Below are 17,484 nucleotides of genomic sequence, written 5' to 3'. Positions count from 1 at the left end.
TGTTACAACCTCAGAGCAAAGCTCCTCTGCCAAGACAAATAGGTCTCTACTTTCTGTTGTTTTCTTGACTTCATAATTCTTGGCTTAGGGCAAAACTGCGAAGCTGGCAGCTTTCATCCCCACCACCCCTGCTGGCTCTGCTCTGCACCCTTTCCTCCCTTCAGAGGCCCTGTCACCCTCACCCCTGCTCCTCAGTCCCACCCCCTCCTCACTCAAAGCTGCTCACACCAGAAAGACAGAGATTTGGGCATGGCAGCAAAAAGGGGACTCTGTCCCAGGGGATTTCCATATTGAAGAGAGTGCATTCTTTAAGCATGCACCTGTCCACCTGTGCGCACATGCGTGCATACACACACACACACACAAGGTTTATTGTTTTTTGATTAGATAATTGACACATGTACATCACAGAAAATTTGAAAAGTACAAAAACTATAAAGAAGAAAGTCAAAACCTGTAATCCAACCATCCAGACAAACCTCCATTAACTCTTTTTTTCCTTCCAGTTCTTTGTCTTAATGTATATGCGTATACGCATGCATGGATATATCATACATATATACATTCTAGGGCCTGTTTCAATGCTATCTTGTTTCATTGCTGTGACTGCCAGTTCTCCCTCAGTACCACAGTGCTGACATTATTATTGTTTTATAATCAACTTTAATCCCTGATGGCTCGAATTCTCCATCATCACTTTTTTTAAACATTTTAAAAATTACTCTTAACTCTTTCTTTTTCCTGGTGAATTTTAAATTTATTTATTTATTTATTTTTGGCTGCATTAGGTCTTTGTTGCTGCACGCGGGCTTCTACTCTTCGTTGCTGCACACGGATTTTTCTCTAGTTGCGGCGAGCGGGGGCTACTCTTCGTTGCGGTGTGCGGGCTTCTCATTGGGGGGCTTCTCTTGTTGCGGAGCACGGGCTCTAAGCACGCGTGCTTCAGTAGTTGTGGCACAGAAGCTTGGTTGTTGTGACTCGTGGGCTCTAGAGCGCAGGCTCAGTAGTTGTGATGCACGGACCTAGTTGTTCCGCGGCATGTGGGATCTTCCCGGACCAGGGCTCAAACCCATGTCCCCTGCATTGACAGGCGGATTCTTAACCACGGTACCACCAGGGAAGTCCCCTGGTGAATTTTAGATTCATTGTGATAAATAAGCCATTGCTTGTTGGGTTGCAAGTTTATTGCACTTTTAAATTAATTGGGTAAAATTGACATTTTTACAATATTCGAATTTTTCGTCCAGAAATATTGTATGTCAGACCTAGATCTTCTTTAATATGTTACAGTAAAGTGAAAAGATTTCCTTCAGATGGGTCCTACATGTTCTTTTTGAGGTTTCTTAATATTTTTAATTTTTTGTTGGAAATTGGGATCTTTCTTCTTTACATGCTTCTGATTTGAATTATTGACTTGGAAAACTTATCCTGCATCTAACCCTTATTCTCTAAATAATTCTAATACTTTATCAATTGACTCCCTCCTTTTCCCCAGGAAGATAATTATACCATCTGCAAATAATAATTTGATCTTCTCCTTCATATGTATAATTTTGTGAGTCACTGTACAACTTTAAGAACCATGTTAAATAATATCAGTAAAATCAGTGATTTTTCTTAATTTACTATGGATTATTTCAATCGATTAAGGAACTATTTTTCTAATCTTAGTTTTTAGTCTTTTTTTTTTTTTTTTTTTTTTTTTGCGGTACGCGGGCCTCTCACTGTTGTGGCCTCTCCCGTTGTGGAGCACAGGCTCCGGACGCGCAGGCTCAGCGGCCATGGCTCACGGGCCCAGCCGCTCTGCGGCATGTGGGATCTTCCCGAACCGGGGCACGAACCCGTGTCTCCTGCATCTGCAGGCGGACTTTCAACCACTGCGCCACCAGGGAAGCCCAGTTTTTAGTCTTTTAAATCGAGATTGGATATTGAAACTTCTCAGATATATTTTCATAATATGTTGAGATTATCATATTTTTCTTATTTTGCTTGTTAATATTAGAAATTACCGTTATAATTTCCTAGCACTAAAGTATCTTTATATTTATAGGATCACACCTACTTTTTCCTGGAGATTTTTTTTTTTTTTTTGCGGTTATGTGGGCCTCTCACTGTTGTGGCCTCTCCCGTTGGCATCTTCCCAGACCGGGGCACGAACCCGTGTCCCCTGCATTGGCAGGTGGACTCTCAACCACTGTGCCACCAGGGAAGCCCTTCCTGGAGAAATTTTTAAATGTACTCTTGAATTTGATTCATTGATGTTCTATTTAGGATTTGTACAGCTGCCATAGCACAAGTGAGATTAGTTTACAGCAGCATGTCCCAAAGTCTGTTTTATGGAACACTATTGCTATGAATTGTGCTACAGAAAAAGGAAGAGAAGGGAAGTCCTGTGTTAAAACTAATTTAGAAAATACTACATATCCCTCTTGGAGATTCACAAGGTATATTCCCATTTTAAGATTCTGAGACAAGCTGGGGTTAAAAAGAGAAAAAAGAGAGAAACTTGGGTTTAAATTCGCATAACCCAGCATTTCCCAAACTGACCATACGAGTTCCTATCTGACATAATTCCTATTAACATCTTGCAGAGCTCATGTCTGAGGCATGCACTTTGGAAACTGTCTCTGTCAGTGTTGACACTGGTTTCGCTGGAAACCTCTTCCATCAGAAGTTCTAATCAAAGGCTTATAATCAATTAAACTCTGTTGCTGCTACCCTACACAATAAGATACTTATTGTTTCTTCCAATTAAAGTTGATGCCTTTCAGTTTCATGATTCTGAGACATTGTCTCACTCCACTGGGTCCCTTTGGGATCTCAAGGGTGCAGAAAAACTCAACCTTCAGAAGGATCCAGTTCGGGGTTGTCTTTATTTAACCTTCCCTCCAAGCTTGACTGGTTCTTCCTTGATCTTCTCCTCAGTTCACGGGACTACATGGTCTGGGCCCTCCGCCAGTGATGTCTTCACTCCAAAGCAGCCTGACTCTTCAACTCAAGTGACCTTATGTGGCCTAGGTAACTTTTCCTCCATCCCTTGTCCTGCATCCTGAAGCTGTCTATTTCCACTCACCATCCCCTTTGCTCTCTCTTCTCCTCCCAACTCCAAAATCCCACTTTTTCTATAAATACCCAAGAGATACTCAAGACTGAGAAACACATAATCTTAGTTGCTAAAAAGTTCCCAGAAGCAAAACCCTTCTAGACGTTGCGGGGGATAGATAGATTTACCGTATGGCCTCTGCCCTTCGGCAGCTCTGATTCTTGTGCTGGGGATGAACAAGTATCAGATCATTGTAGCGAACCTTTTGCCCAGTGCCTGGCATAGGAAGAGCTCAGTAGCCATTGACTAACATCACACTGAATAGAAAGTGATAAGTGCCTTATAGAGTTATGTGTATGGTGTGTGGTTAATCTTCTGAAGAATTCACAGAGCAGTGACATTTGAAAGGGGTTTAAAAGGATGAATAGGAGCTCATGTGGTAGAGCAAGGAGGCAATGAAACACTTTGCAGCTGAATCAGACTTTCCAAAACTCTTTCACATACCAACCCCACTCGATCTGCACGACACTGTGAGGTAAACTTCATTGTTTTTCTATTTTTCTATTGAGGAGGTTAAGGATCACTTGCAGCAATGAGCTTTCCCAAATCAAAAGATTTCAGGAATACATGAGTAGCTGTCCTAGCACTCTGATAAGAAACAGCCATTCTTAAGAGGTGTTGAGGTCCCAGGAAAACAAGGCAGGTGTGGTCCCTGCCGTCATGGAGCTCATAGGCTAGATTCACAGAACTTCAGGGCTGCAAATTCTCCCCATGTGGAGGGGTTTTTTTGTTCTTGTTTTTTTTTTTTTTTGAGGTACGCGGGACTCTCACTGTTGTGGCCTCTCCCGTTGCGGAGCACAGGCTCCAGACGCGCAGGCCCAGCAGCCATGGCTCACAGGCCCAGCCGCTCCGCGGCATGTGGGATCTTCCCAGACCCGTGTCCCGTGCATCGGCAGGAGGACTCAACCACTGCGCCACCAGGGAAGCCCCATGTGGAGGTCTTTAGCTCAGCAATTAGAGAGAGAGCTGAAGAAATTGCTTTTTTCCACAGACTGAATCTGGGCCCACCTTTAGCCTAGGAGTAAATGGTGCAGCAGCCAGAGTGTGAGGCCGGCAGACACCCTCAAGGTGGGGGTAGGCAGGGGGCGGGGGGCACCCCTGGCTTACATCTGAACCTCCTGGGGAGCCATAAAGAATACTGGTGCCAGGTGTGCCCTGGACCACTGAAGTCAGAAGCTGGGTTTTGGTGGGAGGGGGTAGTCATGGGTACGTTTAAGTGTCCCACTTGATTCTAATGTGCAACCAGAGTTATAAACCAGTGTTCTGATAGAAAGGTTGGGGCAGTATAGGGACCCAGTTGTGAAGTTCTAATTCTGCTCCTTTACTTCTCTTTCCCCTGTCTTCCTCCTGTATCCCTGCAGCTCCTTTCTGCTGGTCCTATTCTGAGCACCCACATCGGCTCCATCCCAGCTACCTAACATGGGGGCTGAGATGTGCTCCTGGGTTCATCACCACGAAAAGCTTCACTCTCGGATCCTAAGGATGCATGTAAAAGGGGCCTTCTCAGGGAGGACTTAATGGTCATAACGGTGACAGATAAGGCACAGAGAGAGCCAAGGTGCAGTGGGCCTTCGGGTTTCTGTTCAGTCGCACCACAGAGGCAGCCATCTGCTGGGTTAGGGCTGGGCCTGGTGTACAAAGGTAGGTCAGCTCTCACTGGTGAGACTACCTTCTCTCTCCCCACCCCTGCCTCAGATATCTCAGGGGAGTTAGAAGAGATTCATATCCTGCCGCTTGCCCATGGCCAGAATGGCTCCAGGTACACAGCCCAACAGAGGCCGGGGCCTGGAGCAGAGCAGGTGCCAACCCAGCTGGGGAGCTCATTCCCCCCTGCCCCACCCACCTCTCACCTCCCCTCGGGCATTTTCTCAGTGACCCGGAGAAGGAAAAGAAGTCCTGCAGTCTCTGCCCAGACACGTGGTATTATGGGCCTTTGTGCAGCTGAGCCTGCCCTGCCCCAAGACCTTGATGCTTTCCTAGGGTGGGGGTGATTCCCCCAGCCTGCAGCAACTGGAACATGTTCTGGAATTCATCTGGATTACCAGGGACCATGAGAGGAGGTGGACAGGGACACTGAGCAAAGGTCCCAAAGCGATACAGTCCGGCTTACCTGATGCCAGAGAGTGAGATGTTATGGTGACAGAAGCCAGCTTTAGGACTGTCATCCTATGGGTTGGTTATCACTACTGTTATCTGATTTACATATTTCCATAAGTATTTATTGCACTAGATCCCTCTGGGCTTAAGTCAATGATGTAATGGGAAAAAGGACCCACAGATGAAACCCTGCCTGTGGATGCAGAGCGTTAGATGGTAGACTCCCCAGCCATCAGCTGGATGGAGGTGGGTGTCCCTGCAGAAGTCTGCCTATTGGTCCTCCTTGGCCTGATTTCTTCAACTGTAGAATCAAAAGAGCACTGCTGACTCCGGGGCTGCTCCCCTAGGATGTTGTAAAAGTGAACAAGTTACTGATGGCAGGGAACTGGCAGTCTCTGAGTGGAAAGGGTAATAAATCAAACATTCCATTATGTCTGTTTCCAATTTCTCCTTTCAGTGAATGTTTGCTCATCGTCTACAGCATGTAGCAGCATGCCCCTGCTCTAGTAATGCTAATCTTCTGTGTGTCATAGGTTAAGAGCATAAACTCGGGATCCAGTCTGCTTAGATTTTAATCCCGGCTCTCTACTTCCCAGCTGGGTGACCCTGGGTAAGTTACTTCACTTCTCTGTGCTTCAATTTCCTCATCTGTTAAGTGAAGATAATAATAGTACTTACCTCACAGGGTTGTTATAGAGAATAAACGTGTTAATATATATAAATGGCTTAAAATCGTGCCAAGCACATGATAAGTGCTCAACAAATTTTCACTACGAAGATGATTAATACATAGCACTTTCACATAATGAGTTCACAGAAGCTTATTTATGTTTGGCACCTAAACTCTAACACAGTGTTTTTCTAACTTGTCTGGTGTTTAAAAAACAAAAATACCCAAGGTACTTGTGAAAAATAGAGGTTCCAGGCCACTGCCCTGAAGATTCTGATTCAGCAGGTCTGGAAGGGATCCGAGAAGCAGTATATTTAACAAATGGCCCAGGTGATCCTAATGAAGAGTTTAGGGACTCAGCTGCTACAATGGGGCTAAGAGGCAAAACCTGGCCTCTTCTGGGCTTCCCTGTACTCCCTCTGCCAGTTAATCTGAAACTCCAGGGAGGGGAAGGTTTTTTCACTTTGGAGCTTTGGAAAAGCTCACATTGTCTCCCCCATCCCATTTCAGCAAGAGAGGCTTCCTAGAAGAGGTGGAGGGATTTCCAGGACTGGAACAAAGAGAGAGACCTTGACTCACAGGCAAGAAGATGGTGAGTTATTGCAAGACTGGGGACGCAGGAGAAGATGTGGTCATGACAGGGTGGGCCAGGGGTGCCTAGAGGCACCCGAGTTTGGCACTTCTTTGAGAATTGCATGTGTTTAGAGTCCTGCGCTTCATGGCATCTGGTCAGTCTCTCCAGGAGTCTGTTCTTCCTTACACCCAGGATAAAATCCTGAGGTCCCTGTAAACTACAGGCCCATTCTCCCAGAAATTCAGACCCTGTTCTTGAATCAGGTGTTCACTGATTGAACCACATCTCCTGAGCATTCACCAGGCATTGGGAACACAAAATTGTGTGAGTCTATGACCAAGAGCTTCTCTCTGAGTGTGATTCAGACCTCTCTCCATGGAGAAGCTCGGAAGCTTGGTGTCCCGTGGGAAGGACATGTGAGAAGCTATTAGCAATGCCAAGTGACAAGTGTGTGCTAGTGGTCCACCACCGCTGCCATGGGAGCTCTGAGGAGAGGTGAACTCTTCTGGGGAGGTGAGTGTTGCAGTCTTGGAAGGCTCCTCAGAGGAGTTCAGCCAGTTCTTGAAGGATGAGAAAGTGCAGTCAGACTGCCAGAGTAAGAAGAGGTATTCTTTTTTTAATAAATTTATTTATCCATCTATTTTTGGCTGTGTTGGGTCTTCATTGCTGCATGCCGGCTTTCTCTAGTTGCAGCAAGCAGGGGCTACTCTTCGTTGCTGTGCACGGGCTTCTCATTGCAGTGGCTTGTCTTGTGGTGGAGCACAGGCTCCAGGCACGCGGGCTTCAGTAGCTGTGGCACGCGGGCTCTGTAGTTGTGGCTCGAGGGCTCTAGAGCGCAGGCTCAGTAGTTGTGGAGCATGGGCTTAGTTGCTCCGCGACATGTCTTCCCGGACCAGGGCACGAACCTGTGTCCCCTGCACTGGTAGGCAGATTCTTTTTTTTTTAAATGTATGTTTATTATCAAGATTTATGCCGTGACTTGCAAACCTCAAGGCACTTTTTTCAAATGTATTATTTTTGGCTGTGTTGGGTCTTTGTTACTGTGCACGGGCTTTCTTTAGTTGCAGCGAATGGGGACTACTCTTTGTTGCGGTGTGCAGGCTTCTCATTGCGGTGGCTTCTCTTGTTGCGGAGCATGGGCTCTAGGTGCACGGGCTTCAGTAGTTGTGGCTCAAGGCCTCTAGAGCACAGGCTCAGTAGCTGTGGCACACAGGCTTAGCTGCTCTGTGGCATGTGGGATCTCCCCGGACCAGGGCTTGAACCCGTGTCCCCTGCATTGTCAAGCGGATTCTTAACCACTGCGCCACCAGGGAAGCCCCTGGCAGGCAGATTCTTAACCACTGCGCCACCAGGGAAGTTCCAGAAGAGGTATTCTAATTTTTTAAAAAATTAGAGGAAAGACAGCAAGGTGTAAAAGGGCACAGATGTGGCTGGAATGCAAAGACTGAACATGGGGATGGGAAAGTAGGTTGGTCTGGCTCCCAGAGATCCCTGGGTTCCATGCAAGGCATCCCTCCCTCCCCATGGGGAGAGCAGCAGGGAGAGAAAGCCCCAGGATGACGTCCATCCTCAGCAATGTTCTTCACTTCCACGGAAAATCCAGCCCCTCACTCATCTAGGAACAGGAAGCAGCACTCACTGTAACTGAACCTTCTTCCGGGACTTGCTTTACCCACGATCAAATCCTGGCCCAGTCTCTGCCTGAGGCCAAATTAGGCCCTGGTGTTATGTGCTAGCCAAGTCTCCTCTCGTGAAGTGGGTGTGGCTTCGTGGTCATTTTGTAACTTCCTGAATGCATCTTTGAAGCTTTGGAACAAGCCGGGACCTATCTGTGCCCTCAGATCTCTATGAAGGAGAGGGTATAGTTAGAGCCGTTATCCGCAGAGTGTGCTGGGCAGGAGGTGGTGGGGGGGTGGGGGGGTGGGGGGCGGGCTTTAGGATGGGCCCTTGCTCCTGCCCAGATGCCCCCTCCCACCTGTCATGATGCTATAAATTCTTACCATCTGAGTCACATTTACAATCCTGTAGAAGTGGGTAAGGCTGTGTCACCTTGGGTTGGTAAGTCACAGGTGTTTATTGGTGCTCCTTCCACACTTGTATCTTTGCACCTGTCACCTCTAGACAACTGCCACATTTGTCTGATGAGCAGGCCTATTAGCTGTGCCCGGTATTTTCGATGGCCAGCAGGACATTTATGGCTGAGAGCAGTGTATCCTTGTTGTTAAGGACAAGACTCTGGAGTCCGTCTGAGTTTGGAACCAGTTCCACCTCCTATGTCACCTTAACTTTTCTTTGCCTCAATTCTTTTATCCGTAAAATGGGATAGGAAAGTACCTACCTCCTTGGGCTGTGGGGAAAAGAAAATGAGCTCATACACATAAATTTCTCCAACAGTGCCTGGCACACAATAAGCACACAATAAAAATTAGCTGTAAGTATTATCTCCTTTCAGAAGTCCTGCTCTCACTTCAAACTCATATGTCAAAATGGAGACCTGAGTTCTTAGTTCTGGCCTGGTCCCTCCGTTAAAAAGCTCTAGAGGCTCTTATATAACAGGCAAAGAAATGAAGCCCAGGGTGATGAAGCGACTTGCTCAGGGTCACACAGAAAGCCAAAGGGAAAGCTGGTGCTTCAGACTCACGGCCACTTCCCACGAGCCTGCTCGCACCAGCCCGGTGACCCCACAGGAAGCCTGGGGCGCTGCGGAGAGTCCTTGAAGAACAATTTAGACTTAGTGCCACAATCACCTGGGCCACTTTTTGAAAATGTACATTCCTGTGGTCCCCTATTGAATTCTGATCCAGTAAGTCTAGGATGGGGCCCCAGATTAGCATTTTAAAAAGCACACCTTCTTCCCTTCCCCCAACCAGGCAATTCTGATTCAGCTGGTCTGCACTTCGAAAAATGCCTCTCAAAAGCCAGTCTCCCTCACGTGCTGCCACTGGAGATGAAATCCCAAGCAGGGCCCAATAAGGCCCTCTGGCCAGCCCCAGGCTGCACCAGTGCAGTTACTAGGCATGCCTGTGATCCTCAGAGGTATTTCAGGAATTTGGTCACATTCTTTCACACTCTCGTCCTGAGAAGGAACTGCCAGTCCTTCAGACAAAGATGCACCTGTACCCCTGCAAAATGAGTGGGGCATTCAACACCAAGATTATCATTCCACTGAGCATTGTTTACTGCAATCGGACGCTGGGAGCTAGGGGGATTGTGGGTAATCTGATTCATGGCACCTCCCTCCTCCATGGGTGACCTCATCAAAGGCTCACTGCATGCAATACTGCCTCAGAAGCTTCCGTCCTAACTTTCCTACAACACTGACTGTGTGGCCCTTCTTACCAGAGGGAGGAAATCAAATACTCGAAGAAAGAACAGATACTCAAAGAGCAGTGTTTTGAGATAGTGGCAAGAAGGACAGTTCTTTATATCTGCTTATTAAGGGACTCTGGCTGTGGACAACTATCCACTAGGAAAAGAGAAAGCATTCCCAAACTAAGTGCTCAATTCTGAGATATTTTTTAAAACGTTGACAGGAGTCATCCAGCTTATGGAAGATTTCATTTTGGAGGGTTTTAAGAGCTGTTTCTTCTCAGCTTTTGACTTTCTCTTGCTCAGAACTTGTACCCGGGCCTGTGTTCATTTATTTCCATTTCTGAGTTATCACTGGGACACAGAGATAACAAGGTCTGCTGATCAGAATACAGCTGTGAGGACTAAGAAAGACCATAATAACTGTCCTGCAGCAATCTGAGGTTGGCCTTTCTCAGCAGTGTGGCCCGCAGGGGCAAGTGTGTAACCTTCAGGATCACCCAGAAGGGGTTCCAGTCCCAGATCTGCTGGTCTCTGGCTGTGGGGCCTTGGACGGGTTACTTAATTCTGAGTCTCCATTTTCCTGTCTGTAAAATGTGGATACTTATATTGAACTTATAGGGCTTTTGTGCTGATCAAAGGACACAGTGAATGTCTAGCATGATGCCCATCACAAGACAGCCAATATATAGTTGTTATTCTTTTGTTCCCTATTTTCTTCTTGGTAACAGTGATTGTGATTGTGCCATTGTTCAACTAAAGAGAAAAGGAATCATTCTGAAGCTAGAAGAAAGGGAAATGAAATAAAGCATATTTAACCCATCCAGTGGAAGACAATAAAGCAAAAAAGAGAGAGAGAGAAGGAAAGACACAAGTAACTAGAAAACAAAAAGTGGTAGAAGTTAGTTAAAATATATCAGTAAACAAAACAAATATAAACAGATTAAACTCATCTGCTAAAGAACAAATTTTCAGATTGGATTTACTTTTTTTTCCATTCCCTCATTCAAGCAATAATTATCTACTATATTCTAGGCACTGGTCAAAGCACTGGAATCTAGCTAAAAGCTATTCACAAAATATACATGTAAAGACAAAGAAAGAAGACAGTTGAAAGCAAAAGATTAGGAAAAAATATACCAGGTAAGTATTAACTAAAAGAAAGTTGATTTAGCAATATTAATTCAAAACAAAATAGACCTTAAGACAGAAACTTGGCAATAAAGAAGGTCTTGATAAAGGGAACAGTTCACCCAAAAAATATAACTATCTTGAACCTATACTCATAACATAGCCTCAAAATACATAAAGCAAAAACTGACAACATTATAAGGAAATACAATCCACATCACAGTAGTAGACTTTAATCACTTCTCTCAGAAAGTGTTCCAACAAACAAAAATTATGAAGGATATAGAAGATTTGAACTACAGGTTAAATTTATGACCCTTGCATCTCATAAATAAAGAATAAATAGCTTTTCAAGTAAAACTTATAGGAATTAATCGGTACCATATGCCACAAAGGCACTAAAGAATTGATAATATACAATTAATTCTCTGTGCAGTGCAATAAAATTATAAGTCAGTAACCAAAACCTTTCCACACAGAACCCATGTGTTAAGAAAATTCCTAAGTAGATTTCTAAATAATTAATGGGTCAGAGGAAGAATGATCATGGAAATTTTAAAATATTTTATAACTGAATAACAGCAAAGTATTACATAGCAAAGAGCAACATAAATTCAATTACCACCCCACGGGCATCTCCATAGCACAGCGATATGCCAAGAGCTTGGGGCTCAGACAGCAGACGGAAGCCTTGAAAACTAGAGCAGGTGGAGTTACAGTAGTGCTAGAGAAGATTATTTCTCAAATACCTTTTTTTTTTTTAATTGAAGTATAGTTGATTTGCAATATTGTGTTAGTTTCAGGTGTATAGCACGGTGATTTAGTTATACGTACATATATATCTCTATTCTTTTTAAGATTCTTTTCCCTTATAGGTTATTACAAAATATTGAGTAGAGTCCCCTGTGCTATACAGTAGATCTTGTTGGTTATCTATTTTCTATATAACAGTGTGTACATGTTACTCTCACATACCTTTTATTCCTCCCTGCTTTCTCTTACACTGTTGCCTCTGTCTGGAATGCCTTCCGCCCCTGCATACCCTCCAACTGCCTGTGCACCCTGACCCTCATCTGGTGAACTTCTTTTCGTACGTTAAGAACCAGTTCAATCGTCATTGACTCAGCTAACTCTTGGCTCCCACAGCATCTCTTTTCAGGAGCACTTTTTGATCACAAGTGCTGTACGGTGTACATGTTTCTTCTTTTCAATAGCTATAAACTCTAAAGAGTAGGGGCTACATCCTAGTCTTCTTCGCCAGCCTAGAGCCACACACAGTAGGCACTCGGTAAGTTTTTGTTGAAAGACCATTGGGATTTTCATCTCCACCCTATGTCTTTAATTACCTGGAGCATTTCAGACTGTGGCCTGCCTACCGTGGCTGGAGGGAAGCCCTCCACTCTGGTTTCCAGAGCTGTACCACAGAAGCTCCCACCATTTCTGTGCCAGGGAGAGCCAGAGAGCCACATTCCTACCAGGTCATGTTCCCCACTGAAACCACAGTTAAAATGCAATGCCACCCTGAAGGAGGACGCTTTAAGTCAGAGCCCAGTATTTTTAGCAGATTTCATTTCACAATCTGCCCCCAGAAGTCTGCAAATTTGGACTTTGGGCCCAAACCCTGCCTAGAAATTGACATTCACCTGCTTTTACAGAAAGAAGTAAGATTTCACTCTAGGCAAGGAAAAACCTCAATAAAGACTGCATTTACCTTCCTGGGGAGCCATTTGCCTGATGTGAACTGAATCCTAAAATGCAAATTCTTTCTTGGGGAATGAGTATGGCAGCTGATGTTGCAACATTGCTCAGAACAATTTGAAAACAATTCTGTTATTATTACTATCATTATCATTATTTCAACCTAGCAATTAAGTTAATATGGTTAAGTCAGCATTTTCAGCAAATTGTTATGGCATGAAGGAGTGTGTGTGTGTGTGTGTGTGTGTGTCTGTGTTTGGGATTACAGCTGTCATCATCATTTCTATTCTGCTTTAGGGGTTAAATATTTAACCACAAGTATGTGCTGCAGGCTGAAACCTGATGAGTGAGGGGGAGCCAGGGAGAAAGGGGGGCTCCTAACCATACTTCTTATTAATATGAAGGTAATAAACATGATTGTTTAATAGAGTACGTGTGAGCTGGCCTATGAGGCCACAATAGATCACGTGTGTACACATCAGCATCTCAGCACCTCCCATGGATCCTGGCATTCTCCATGTCTGAGCACTGTGGCAGCCCAGAGGAGGCTAAAGTGAACTTGACTTGAGCAAGTGGAAGCAGCACTTGTGGTATATATCCCCCAGAGGCCACTACTTGATTTATTAGCACATCTACAATTACCCAACACTTCAACAGACCTGTAAAGCAAGCGGTGACGGGGGTGGCGAATAGCATTAGATCCCTTCCATGGAGTCAGGGCAGCATCATTGAAAAAGTTGGAGTGTTAGAGTCAGCCAGACCTGAATGTGAGTCCTAGCTGTGTGACCCTGCGGAGATTACTTAACCTCTCTGAATCTGTCTTCTCATCCACACAGTAGTGGCTATAACCCTCTCTCTTAGGGTGGAAGATTAAAAGGGATAAAATGTATACCACATTTACTCTCTGCACATGCACTGCAGGCACTCCCTAAAGAGCAGCTACTTGGTTGTTACGGTTATTCTGTTCTCATTAGTTTGTGTCATCTCAAGGCTTATTTTCTAGCCCGGTGCCTACCTCAGGGCTCCCATGGTACTTGTTGACCAGGGCCATTCAGAACCTTGATGGCCGAAAGGACTGTCCTGAAGACACCCAGAAAGATGCACCCCACCTCTGGGAATCTCTCCACTCTCTCCCCTGGCCCTGGGAAGTAATTTGAGATGTCTGGCTGGGCATTGCTCTTAGAGGACAATGTGTTTACAAGCACTGCTAGGGCCATGGTGTGCAGGCTGGGATGGGACCATCTGCTCAGGGACTGGGTTTGGGTCTCCCTTCCCTGGGGACTCCCTGTTGATCTGTAGTGTTCCTTGGGAGGCACTCACGTAACATGCCCCTACATGCACACACTCATACACGCACTTGTACACAGGTACATGGATGTACATTCACACACACACACACAAACACACACACACAGACATACACTCATACACAGCGTTATACCTCATCTTTTTTTTGGAGACTTCGGTTTGAACTGAATGTCTTGTGCCATCACTGCAATGGCAGTACCCCTGTTGAGAGCATGGACATAAATATACATAAATAATCCTATCAGTGGTTTAATCCCCCATCCTTAAGCTTACTTTTTAAAACTTGGAAATAATAAAAAGGTAGAAAATAGAGGGGAAATTCTATAGTCCCACTCTCCACAGACCTTTGCTAACACCTAGCAATATCTCTTGCAAGTCTTTATGCCTATTTTATTTTACATCGTAATGATTATCCTATGTATTTAATATCTGTGTGTATGCACTGCTTCTTTCACTTAATTTTATAGAGTAAGCATCATTTTAATAGTTGCATAATATTCTGTAAAGAAGGACACACCACGATTTATTTGTCCCAGTCATTGGAATCTTAGATTGCTGTCCAAATGTTTGCTGTTATAAATGGAATTATGAAATCAAGTTTTCTTCTGCTTTAGGAGTTATTATCTCAGGAATTATTTTCTAGAAATATAAGGTTAAAGGTTATATGGCTCTTAATACATATCACCAACTGATTTCCAAAAGAGTCACATCAGTGTATAAACCCCCAAACTTTTGCTCTTGATCATCACTGATATGATCCCCCAAAAAAAACCCCGGCATCCTTGGAGGATGCCTCATTCAGGCAGCAGGGCATAGTTCCACCACTAAGTTCATCACTCATCAAAAGCTGTCTCCAACACCACTGAGTACCAGAGATGACGTTAAGGGTTCAAAGAAACAAACTCCTTAAAGTATTAGAAAAACTATGAAACACACAAAATCCCTGTTTCCATAAGTATTATTGTTTAGGACTTGGCTAAAGTATGTATTTCAGTTTTGTAAAATGAAGAACTACTATGTAATAGAAGTGCAGACCACACGCTCTTATGATAAAAGCTGTGAAAGTGCAGCAGCAATGTCCATCCTGGTCAAATAGGCGGAGCCCAGCCACACCCTTAGAAGGAATTAGGGACAAGGGCAGGAAAAATGAGCGAAGAAAATGGCTTTCCACACACACAGGACCACATGCTAATGAAAACTCAGAGACCCTTGGAGGGTTGGGGGTAAGGTGAGGGCAGCATTTTATGCTGTTATCAGACACTGTTACCTGAGAGGGAGGGCGGGATCTAAGAAACTGAAGGGGCCGGAAGAGACCTTAGGGTCCTAGACTCCACCATGGGGATTGAGGGTATGGGGAGGAAGGAAAAGATGAGAACAGGCAACTCAGAGGGAAATTTTGTACACTAATTTGCCAGTTTCACAACGTCACCTTGAAAACAAGCATCGTCCACCTTGAAAACAAGTTATCATCCAAGTAAAGCCAGGGCTGAGTCATGTTTCCCTGGTGCTGAAATATCCAGGTGATACAACATTGTAAATCAACTGTACTCCAATAAAAAAATTTTTAATAAATAAATTTTAAAAATAAAATATCCTGTTGTGTGGCAAGAGCATGAGCTTCAGATCAGCCAGACCTGTGGGAAGATCCTGGTTCTGACACTTCCTAGCTGTACAAAGGCTCAGTTTTATAACTTTGAGTGGGGATGGTAGTGCTACTAATTTCATCGCACCACTGGGAGGACGAGAAATGATGGATGTGCCCAGCCCAGTGCCTTGCACAGAGACGGGCTTCCGTAGAGGCCAGTAGTAAGAGCTGGGGAAGGAGAGGGAGAGGAGGAGTGGGTAGTAGTGACAAGTAGTGACAGGGGGAGGGAAGAAGGGGGGGACGTGATATGGTGTTGAATAGCAGTAGTGCTGCTGGTGGTAATTACGCACACCCCCCCAATAATTCTTGATTCTCCTCCGCAGAACTCAGAGGACATCCTGCCTCACTCAGTCTTTTTCAAAGGAGTCCCAGCAAAGGAGAGGTACCTGACTAGGGAATCCTACATACCTACCAACTTCCAAAGGGCCAAAACTGGTAAGAACTGTTGAGAACCTATGATACAACTATAGTGGGTTAAATGGTGTCCCCCCAAAACTCATGTCCACCGTGAACCTCAGAATGTTACCTTATTTGGAAATAAAGTCTTTGCAATGTAATTGGTTAAAGATCAAGATGAGATTATACTGGATTAGGATGGGCCCTAAATCCAACGACTGGTGTCCTTAGAAGAAGGAAAGAGGATACACAGAGGGAAGAAGACCATGTGAAGACAGATACAGAGATTGGAGTGACGCTACCATAAGCCAAGTAACAACCGGAATCACCAGGAGCTGAAAGAGCAAGGAAGGATTGGATTCCCTGTAGAAACTTCAGAGAGAGCACAGCCCTGCTGACAGCTTGACTTGGGACTTCTGGCCTCTAGGACTGTGGGAGAATAAATTCCTGTTGTTTTAAGCCACCCCAGTTTGCAGTACTTTGTTGCAGCAGCCTGAGGAAACGAATCCACCAATCATCTCAGTTTACAGAGGAAGAAACCAAGTCCTGAAGAGAAACCAAGGTCATCACTGTTCACCCACAGAAAGGTAGCAGCTAAACAGGGGCTAGAACCCAGCCCTCAACCCCCATCCAGGGCTCTCCCCTTAGGGAATGCCCCAAGTCTTTGGCGTATGATCTCACACCTAGGTTCGGGCCAGAGGAAGGCCTATTTTGACAGAGCCACATATCCCTGTGTGTGTATGTCCTCCCCAGAGAGCACTCAGTGAGTGGAACCCACTTTTCCCGATAATGACTGACTCCTCAGTTCTGGGTGAGAGCTCTGACTGGTACATCATCTTGAGAGTTTGCTTGTAGCTGTCATGAGAGAGGAAATGCCAGCAAGCTTCCTCCCCCTGCTGAGAAGTTAATCCCCAGAGACCTTGCTGACTGACACATGGTGGGTGCTTCATAATAAATGAAAAATAAACTTAAATAATGTGATAAGTACCCATTGCATCAGTGAGTGTTGCTGCATTAATATGCCCAGGTGTCCCTTTAACAGTGCACAGAGTTTTCTGTTCTCATGTGAATAATTGCTTCCATTTGTCGGGGAACGTCCTAGGATTCGGGTACTGTGCTAAGTTTCTCCATCAGGCCCCACTGGAAGCAGGTTGAACGCTCATGTCACTTAATTTGAGGAGAGTTGAAGAAAGGGGCTATTTACAAAAGTGTGGGCAGGGTCTGGAGGAGATTGCAGCACCCCAGGGTGGGTGGTGTGGAGCCATCGCCACCCTGGGCTAAAGGGATAAGAGGTGGGAGGGGCGAGAGCTGTGAGGACAGGAGCTGTGACATGGGGTCGAGGGCCACGCCTGTGGGTGGCACCCAGCAGGGAAGGAGCCAGCTTCAGCCTCCTTGTCCTGTATGGGATCCAGAGGGGCAAAGGGAAGCTTGCCTCGCCTCTCAGGTGTCAGCTGGCTTATAATTGTATCCGTTAATTTTCACAGTAACCCTGTGAGGTAAGTGCTATTGCTGCCAGCCTGTTTCAGAGATGAGGAAACTCAAGTGAAAAAAAG

The 17,484-nt window shown here is 45.2% G+C and overlaps 1 long non-coding RNA gene across 1 annotated transcript; it reads left to right on the top strand.

Moving 5' to 3' along the window:
* Positions 1 to 5,145: 5,145 nt before the first annotated feature.
* LOC116749334 lies at positions 5,146 to 15,965 on the top strand. Its single transcript, XR_004348577.1, has 4 exons — positions 5,146 to 5,275; positions 5,734 to 5,810; positions 6,381 to 6,462; positions 15,859 to 15,965. It is a non-coding gene; the product is annotated as an uncharacterized LOC116749334 (long non-coding RNA).
* Positions 15,966 to 17,484: the final 1,519 nt, after the last annotated feature.

Source organism: Phocoena sinus, chromosome 2, assembly GCF_008692025.1.
Source record: "Phocoena sinus isolate mPhoSin1 chromosome 2, mPhoSin1.pri, whole genome shotgun sequence".
Taxonomy (NCBI): Eukaryota; Metazoa; Chordata; class Mammalia; order Artiodactyla; family Phocoenidae; genus Phocoena; species Phocoena sinus.
The sequence above is the reverse complement of the archived record's forward strand: the minus strand, read 5'-3'. Positions and strand labels throughout refer to the sequence as shown.